Source organism: Nomascus leucogenys, chromosome 4, assembly GCF_006542625.1.
Source record: "Nomascus leucogenys isolate Asia chromosome 4, Asia_NLE_v1, whole genome shotgun sequence".
Classification (NCBI taxonomy): domain Eukaryota; kingdom Metazoa; phylum Chordata; class Mammalia; order Primates; family Hylobatidae; genus Nomascus; species Nomascus leucogenys.
In genome coordinates, this window is record NC_044384.1 from 139,694,373 (window position 1) to 139,701,800 (window position 7,428).

Consider the following 7,428-nt stretch of genomic DNA (forward strand, 5'->3'; position numbering starts at 1 on the left):
GAGGTGCGGTGCCTTGCGGCGATCCTTCACCCTCGCCCTCCCCATCCTCCCTAAACTTCAATCCCCTTCTCTGTAAGCTGGTGGGGCTATAACAGGCTGTGCTGTGGATGGTGGGACTATAACAGGCTGTACTGTGGATGGCTGCTGCCACACTGCTGGGTGGGATCGCCTGCTTTTGCTGGGTGCTTGCTTGCGAGGAACCCCAGATTCCCTGAGCCGCCGCTTTCTGCCAGCCCTGGGCCACCCCTGCCACCTCCCCCCCTCCACCACCCCAGTCCTTTACCCACACCTTCCGCTGGCACTCCTAGTGGACTGAAACCTGGGATCCCCTGACCCAGGAATATTCGCTGTCTCTGGAAGGCGCCTGAGACAGAGACAATTATGTTTCTTGTGGCTTTTTCCTCTAGGTCCAGCGCCCCAACTTTCTCCCCAAGGCCTCAGCTCAAGCACAAACCAGGGGTGGTTGGCAAACGGCCTTTTTTGGGGGTGTTTCCTTTTCCCTCCTTTCCTCCTTCGCTCGCCGCTCGCCCCCTCCCTCCCTTGGGCCAAGCGGGAGCCTGCAGGTTGGCTGCGCGTTGCCAGGAGCGGGGAGCATTTCAAGGCCTCGCTGGGCCGCCGGCTGGAGGAGGTTTATCGGCGCCTCTCTAGGTTCCCAGGCTTGTCTCTCGCTCCAGAGGCCGCTGGGAAGGGGGGCAGAGGGTGGGTGCTCTGAGGTCCGGCCTCTTGGCTATTTTTAAGGAAGATATGCCTGGGCTGGCCTGGGTAGAGCGGCCCAATCCCCATTCAAGTCCTCTCTCGGGTTTCCTTTCCCATAGTCTAGGAGGAGAATTTAACACTGTGAACGTCTTTGACTTTTTTTTTCTGAGTGCCTGGGTCTAATGACCCAGCGTCAGGTCGTCAGATTTTAGACAAATAAGAATTACTTAGGTGTACTGTACTCTTTTAAAAAAGATCTCCAAGGCAAGAATAAATTGCTTTACCCTGTGCCATTAAGGCTCTTGGGACTTGAGCTGGTCCATCCCCTAGAAGAGGCAAATTGTAGGCTGCGTATTGTGTACAGAGGAATCTAAACACTGGTTCCCCCCCTAAAATAAAAATAAACGGTGGATGCTGGAATTCACAGTGAAACCACTGATAGTTTCCCAGCGCCGAGTTTCTGAGAGTTTTTGGTGGGACGTGTCAGAGTTTGCTTTAAACCAAGTGCAACGCCTGGGACCATGATCTTGGCAGCTACACCAGGAACAAAAGCAACGTCTGAAAAAATTTGGCGCCACCAAGGTCGCCAGAGTGTTATAATGGAAAACAAGAAACCCCAGAGAAAATCAACCCTCATTCTATGGAACGAATTCCTCCAAGATATGAACCCTCTGCGGACCTGCCGCGAGGGTTCCGGACAGACATTCAAGGTGACCCTCGCAGAACGAATGCCGAGTCCTGCAACACGGCCCTCGGATTCCCCCACTGGGCCTGGGCGCCGGTCTGCGATACTCCTTCCCTGCGCGGCACTCGGTCCTCACCCGCGCGGCCCGCAGTGCCCTGCACGAGCCTCCGCGAGCGCAGCGCCGAGAACCAGGGTGCGGAGCAGGATGCGTCCCTGCTGAAGGAAAAATGGGGAACGAATTCAGCTGCAAGGCTACGTCGACCTACCTTCCTTCACTTCCTATGGTCGGTGCCTCGGACACTCTTTCTTGGGGATACAGAGTGGACGTAGAGCCCCCGCCCTGTTCCCCCGGAACCGTGCTCTGCAGCCAGTTACAGACGAGAGGAGAGGAAGGAGCAACTCTTGTTAATGGTCTTGCTTTCGAAATTACTACTCTGGGTTGCAAAGCGAATACATGTTCTCCCTCGTAGACCTCCGCAAATGCTTCCTGGTGCTTCCAGCCCTGAGTACCAGAGTTTCTGGCACACCCCCTCATATTTTATAGTCACTTCCAGATTACAGAACACTTTCAAATCTCATTTTTCTCTAGGGAACAACATTATCATTAGCAAGAGGAAGGGAGAGACGGTGTTATCGCCCTCACCTTAGAAACCAGCACATGGAGGCTCAGAGAGGTTAAGGTACTTGTCTGAGGTGGCAAAGCAAGGGTGAAACTGCAGGTCTAGAACCTGGATTCCTGAATCTTAGTTCTTTTTTTTCCATTCTATTTAATATCGACTTTCTACCATGAAAACGTATTTTTTAAAACTGTCTTTTAAAATTTTTTCTGAGTTTCCTTTAATGAGCATATTTAACATTTAAAAAATAAAATCAATGTTTAAAAAGGTTTATATCTCATAATCTAAGAGCCCACAGGAAGAGGAAAAAAAGTGAAAAGGAATCTGTGAACATTTTTGCTGAGTTCAGGACGGACACCATAGCCTTTTTGAACAGGGAGGGGCTCTTCAGGTCCAGCGTAGCTGAGGCTAGGACTGAAGCCTGGTCCAGTGCCTGCAAGTCCAGGCAGGTGCCCCAGCAGGTTGAGGAGCATCAGAGCTGGAGGGGCAGTGGCCACATGGGCGCCGCCATGTATGCTGCTTTTCCTGCTGCCAACCTGGCTCCCTCTCTCCCTCTCCATCCAAAGACCTGGAGACAACAGCAGCCTGCAAGAGCTGCTAACACCTACTGCCCAGGCCACCCACCACCCAGATCATAGGGGGTCTTGTTCCCAGACTGCAGGTTCTTTGAGTCTGTAAGGGGCCCTTTCCTTCCAGGATTGCCTCCTCTGAGATCTCTCTTGGTGACACAGGCCCCAATTCTTTCACATGTGGGGCCTCGCTACTCCCCAATTAGAGACTTTTGAAGTCACAGTGCTGTTTGTGCTGAGCCCAGAGCAAGACCATGGTTAACATCCTTGGACTAGTAAAATGATCTTGCCCTTTATTCACTTGTCCATCCCCCCTGAAGTTATAAAGTAATTTATATGGGGTTGGCTGTCAACACACATGCACCACTCACCTCCCCTCTACACCCCCAAAAGGTATGCTCTGTGAAGGCAGTGACCAAAATCCTGGTCTGCCCAAAGCAAGGATTATAGTAGGTGCTCAACAGGTGTTGGGTGAATGATTAAAATTTTAAAAAGGGCTGCTAATAGCATCCATGAAAGTTGCTGGGAGATGGAGAATGAAACATTCCCCTCAAGGGACCTGGTGCACTGGTGGGCAGGACTGCCATTTCTGATTAGAACACTGGCCGGAAGTGGAGGGAGTGGCCCACCCTGGGTGGCACAAATCTCCCTGGTGGCTTCATCTGCCTGTGGAGCTGCTACCGCCTACAAACCACCAGCTCAAATCTAGGCTGCTCTTAAGGACACCCCGGGGTCCCCAGATCCTGGGGACTGCAGGAAGAAGGGACTTCCCTGTGCACAGCCAGGATTTGGGAAGTTGAGCTGGGAACCTGGCTAGATGCTTAGGCTGTTAGACTGGCGAAGGAGTCCCTGGGCCTCCGGGGATGAAGGCTGGCCAGGAGCCAGGTGCACCCTTTCTGAGGCATAGGAAGCCCAATCCATAAATCCTGGAAGGATGGAGGAACCAAGTCAGCAGGATAGAGGAAAAAACGCACGGTGAGGAGTGGAGGAGGAGAAACAAGAGGAGGGAGAGAAAAGCGGGAGAGACAGAGGAGGACAGGCAGAGACCAGGGCAGAGAGAAATGACTGGCCAGCAGCGGAGAGGGAGAGATGGGGACTCATTCACTCATGCATTCACTCACTCACCCACTCGTTCATTTCACATTGACTGAGCACCTACTCTGTGCCAGGAACACTACAGGCATGAGTACTCAGCATGGAACAAAGTAGAGAAGAATTCTATCCTAAGCAGCTTACATGCTATAAGAGAAAAACGGACAATAAGTAAGTCAATTACAGTGTTGAATGATGACATATTATGGAAAAACCAAAGCAGGCAATGGATGGGCCGAGAGAGCAGAGACAGAGAAAGGAGAGAGACCACAGAACCTGGGAAGTAAGGCGAGCTGGGAGTCAAGAGACTTGGTGGCCGAGAGAGAGGCCAGGACCTCCTGGGAGAGGAAGGAGGCTAGAAAGCGGCCGGGCCTGGGTGGGAGGAAAGAGACCCCGAAAGGGACGAGGTCAACCCAGCGTCCAGGGCTCCCCTTGCCCAGCTCCCAGGGAGGACAGTGGTGACGGTAGGGACACCCGCGGCTGGAGGGCCGCCAGGCCCAAGACCTCAACGCGCACATCAGGGGACTGGTGGGTCCCCCAGAGATCTGGCGTTCCCTGAGCCAGCTCGGCCCGTTTCCGCAAAGGCCGCTCCCTCCCCTGCCCCGTGGTGGCCGGAACGCCCCACCGGCCCGGCACCCTTGCCCTCGCCCCGAGGTGACCCGGAGTTGGGGAAGACGCCCAGGCAGGCGCCGCGACCTGGCGCGGCGAGCAGAGACAGGAAAGTGTCAAGGAAGCGCGAAGCCCAAGTGCGAAAACAGCCCCTGGTCCGCAGGCGCGGAGACCCGGGGTCCTCTGAAAGAGGGGCTGTGCTGGCGCCGGAGGCCCGACCGTCCTCGGCGCAAGCGAGGACCCCTTCAGACAGTCCAGGCTTCCCTGGCGGTGGATGGGAAAGTGGCCTCCACGACTACCCCTCCCACCCCAACTGCAGCAGGTGCCCACCGAGAGCGCTGCTCCCCTCCAAACACCGCTTCCCGAGCTGGGAGGTTCCCATTGTTAGAAATCATTGGTTTCTTGTAACAACAGTCCAAGAAAGGGGAGACACGGAGCTTGGAATAGCTAGATAGTCCTTCTTCTGTCAAAGGGTGTTCACTGTGTTCTGAACGGAATGGATTTTAAAGAAGAACCTCCCACTCCATTTCTTTGCGGCTGGTTTCCACTGATGCCCCTCGTTAGTCCTGTGCGTGTGTGTGTCAGAAGGACGGGGCTCTCCTGTTAAAGTGGGACTTCTGGTGTTGCCCCCTGGTCTGCAGCAGAGGTGCTAATGAACAGCAAATTGCCAAAGGGCAAGGAAGTGAAGAGAGAAAATCTAAGGTGCAAAGGGGCGCAGTGAAATGGAGCCCTCCGCACCTAGGTGGAGGGCACCGGCAGGATGTCACTCAGGAAGGTACAGAGCTATCCTGACCTCATCGCCTCCTCCCTCCCCTATTTCACACCATCTCCCCGGGGGACCTCCCCCAGTGAGGGACAAAGTCCACCCCTCCCCAAGGAAGTCTCTGCAGATGCCCAGTTCCAGGGGCCCGCACTCTCCCTGAGCAGGTGGGTGGGCTCAGGGGCTGGTGGGCTCAGAACAGGTAGAGTAAATAAAAGACTTATTTGCCACCTCAGTTTCTCAATCACCCTGTAAGCACTTTGTCTTTACTGCACTTCCGAAGCTCTGAATTCATATCTTTCTTTCCACAAGTAGAATGCACATGCACACACCCCCTCCACACACCACTTTTTGTCAGGGATTGTGACGTCCTCACCCCAGTCTTTGAACATGCCCCAGGAGATACACTATGTGTAATGAGCTTCAGGACAAGAAGAGCTAAATATAAGTTGTGTTTTAAACTTTAAACTCTAAAATAGTATTGTTGTTATCTTCAAAACCTACAGCTGTATTCATAATTGCCCCAAACGGGAAACCACTCAAATGATCCTTAAGCGGGGTAATAGGTAAACCGAGGTACATCCATACAATGGAATACTACTCAGTAACAAAAAGGAATGAACAACAAACACCCAGCAACACTAATGAATCTCGAATGCATTCAGCTAAGTGAAAGAATATTCAAAAGATTATAGACAATATCCATTTTCATGATATTCTGAAGAAGACAGAAAAACAGGGACCGAAAACAGATCAGAGGTTGCCAGGGGCTGAGGAGGGGGAAGAGTTGACTATGGGGGGGGGAAGAAATTTGGAGGGGCGCTGGGACTATTCTCATATCTTGTGATGGTGGTCACACAATTTGTGTGTTTGTCGAGACTCAGAAAACTGTACACTAAAAGGAGAATTTACTGTATAGAAGTTGCACTTCAATAAATCTGGCTTTGAAGAGAGCAGAAGGAAAAAGAGCACAGGTGGGGCAGGATAAGACTCTTCGGCTCCCATTCTCTCCAGCCCCATCCTGTCTTTAGTGCGAGTCCACATCCCTGGTACACGTTTGACTCCCACCTAAAATACGTTAGAAGAGTGATTTATATACAACAGAAAGCCTTGCATTTCATTTTAAAGGATCACTTTTCGAGGTTGGTCCTCCCTATTGCTCATCCTCTTTCCACAGGAATGGCCACAGTGGTCCATCCTGGGTACAGCTCCAGCGCCTATCTTGAGCATGTATGGCACAAACACACGAGCACCGATGCACTCATGTTTTTGGGCAGGCTGCAGGAAGGGTGATGTCAGAGTGAGGGTTATCCTTCTCTCACATCCTGAAGGTCTTGAAGCCAAACAGCAGAAGCTCAGGGAATTGCTAAGTCCCTTTCAACAACCTGATGGCTGCCTGGGAGAGGGTGATGGGAAGCGGAGAGAACAAGTCAGTCCTTGGAAACTGAGTTTGGTCCAGGTAGTCCCCTGAGGCAAGGGTAAGCCAAGGACTGGCCTTGAAGGAAAAACGCTTTGGCCCCTTGAGAGTAGGACTGTATTTCTGAATGGAATAAGGGAAAAGCACTCAGTGAAACATGGCCTTTTCTGTACAAGACGATATCGTTCTGCAGAACCCATTACTCTGACTCTTATTTATTTATTTTTATTTTTTGAGACAGAGTTTCACTCTTGGTGCCCAGGCTGAAGTGCAATGGTGCGATCTTGGCTTATCACAACCTCTGCCTCCCGGGTTCAAGTGATTCTCCTGCCTCAGCCTCCCAAGTTGCTGGGATTACAGGCATGTGCCACTATGCCCAGCTAATTTTTGTAATTTTAGTAGAGACGGGGTTTCTCCATGTTGGTCAGGCTGGTCTCCAACTCCCAGCCTCAGGTGATCCACCCGTCTCCGCCTCCCAAAGTTCTGGGATTACAGGGGTGAGCCACCTCTGATTCTTAAGTCAATTTCCATTATGCTCAGTTGCAGGTCACGATGTTCACATGGATGGGCTACCATCAGGGCACAAGGTAATAGGATGAAAGTGCTCTGTGCCAGATAAAACCACACTCCGGGCTTGTACACACAGCAATTACAGTCCATATATAGTCTATATATAGCAACTATAGTCTATATATAGCAATTATAGTGGACATCACACAAGAGCCCAAAGCCACTGACTGCCTGGGCCACAGGATGTCTTTGCTACCTTTGCTCTTCAATAAAAGTGAGGTGTGTGTGTGTCTGTCTGTGTGTGAGAAGGAGAGAGAGAGAGAGATTGTTTCTACCTCCTCCCAGAGTTCTTGATAATATGATTATTTCTAACTCCAGTTATACCTCTGTGATCATGGAAGAAAAATGGATGTTAAGATTAGCAGACACCCACTGGTCACTGATTTTAATTTCGTCATTTGAATTTGAATTTA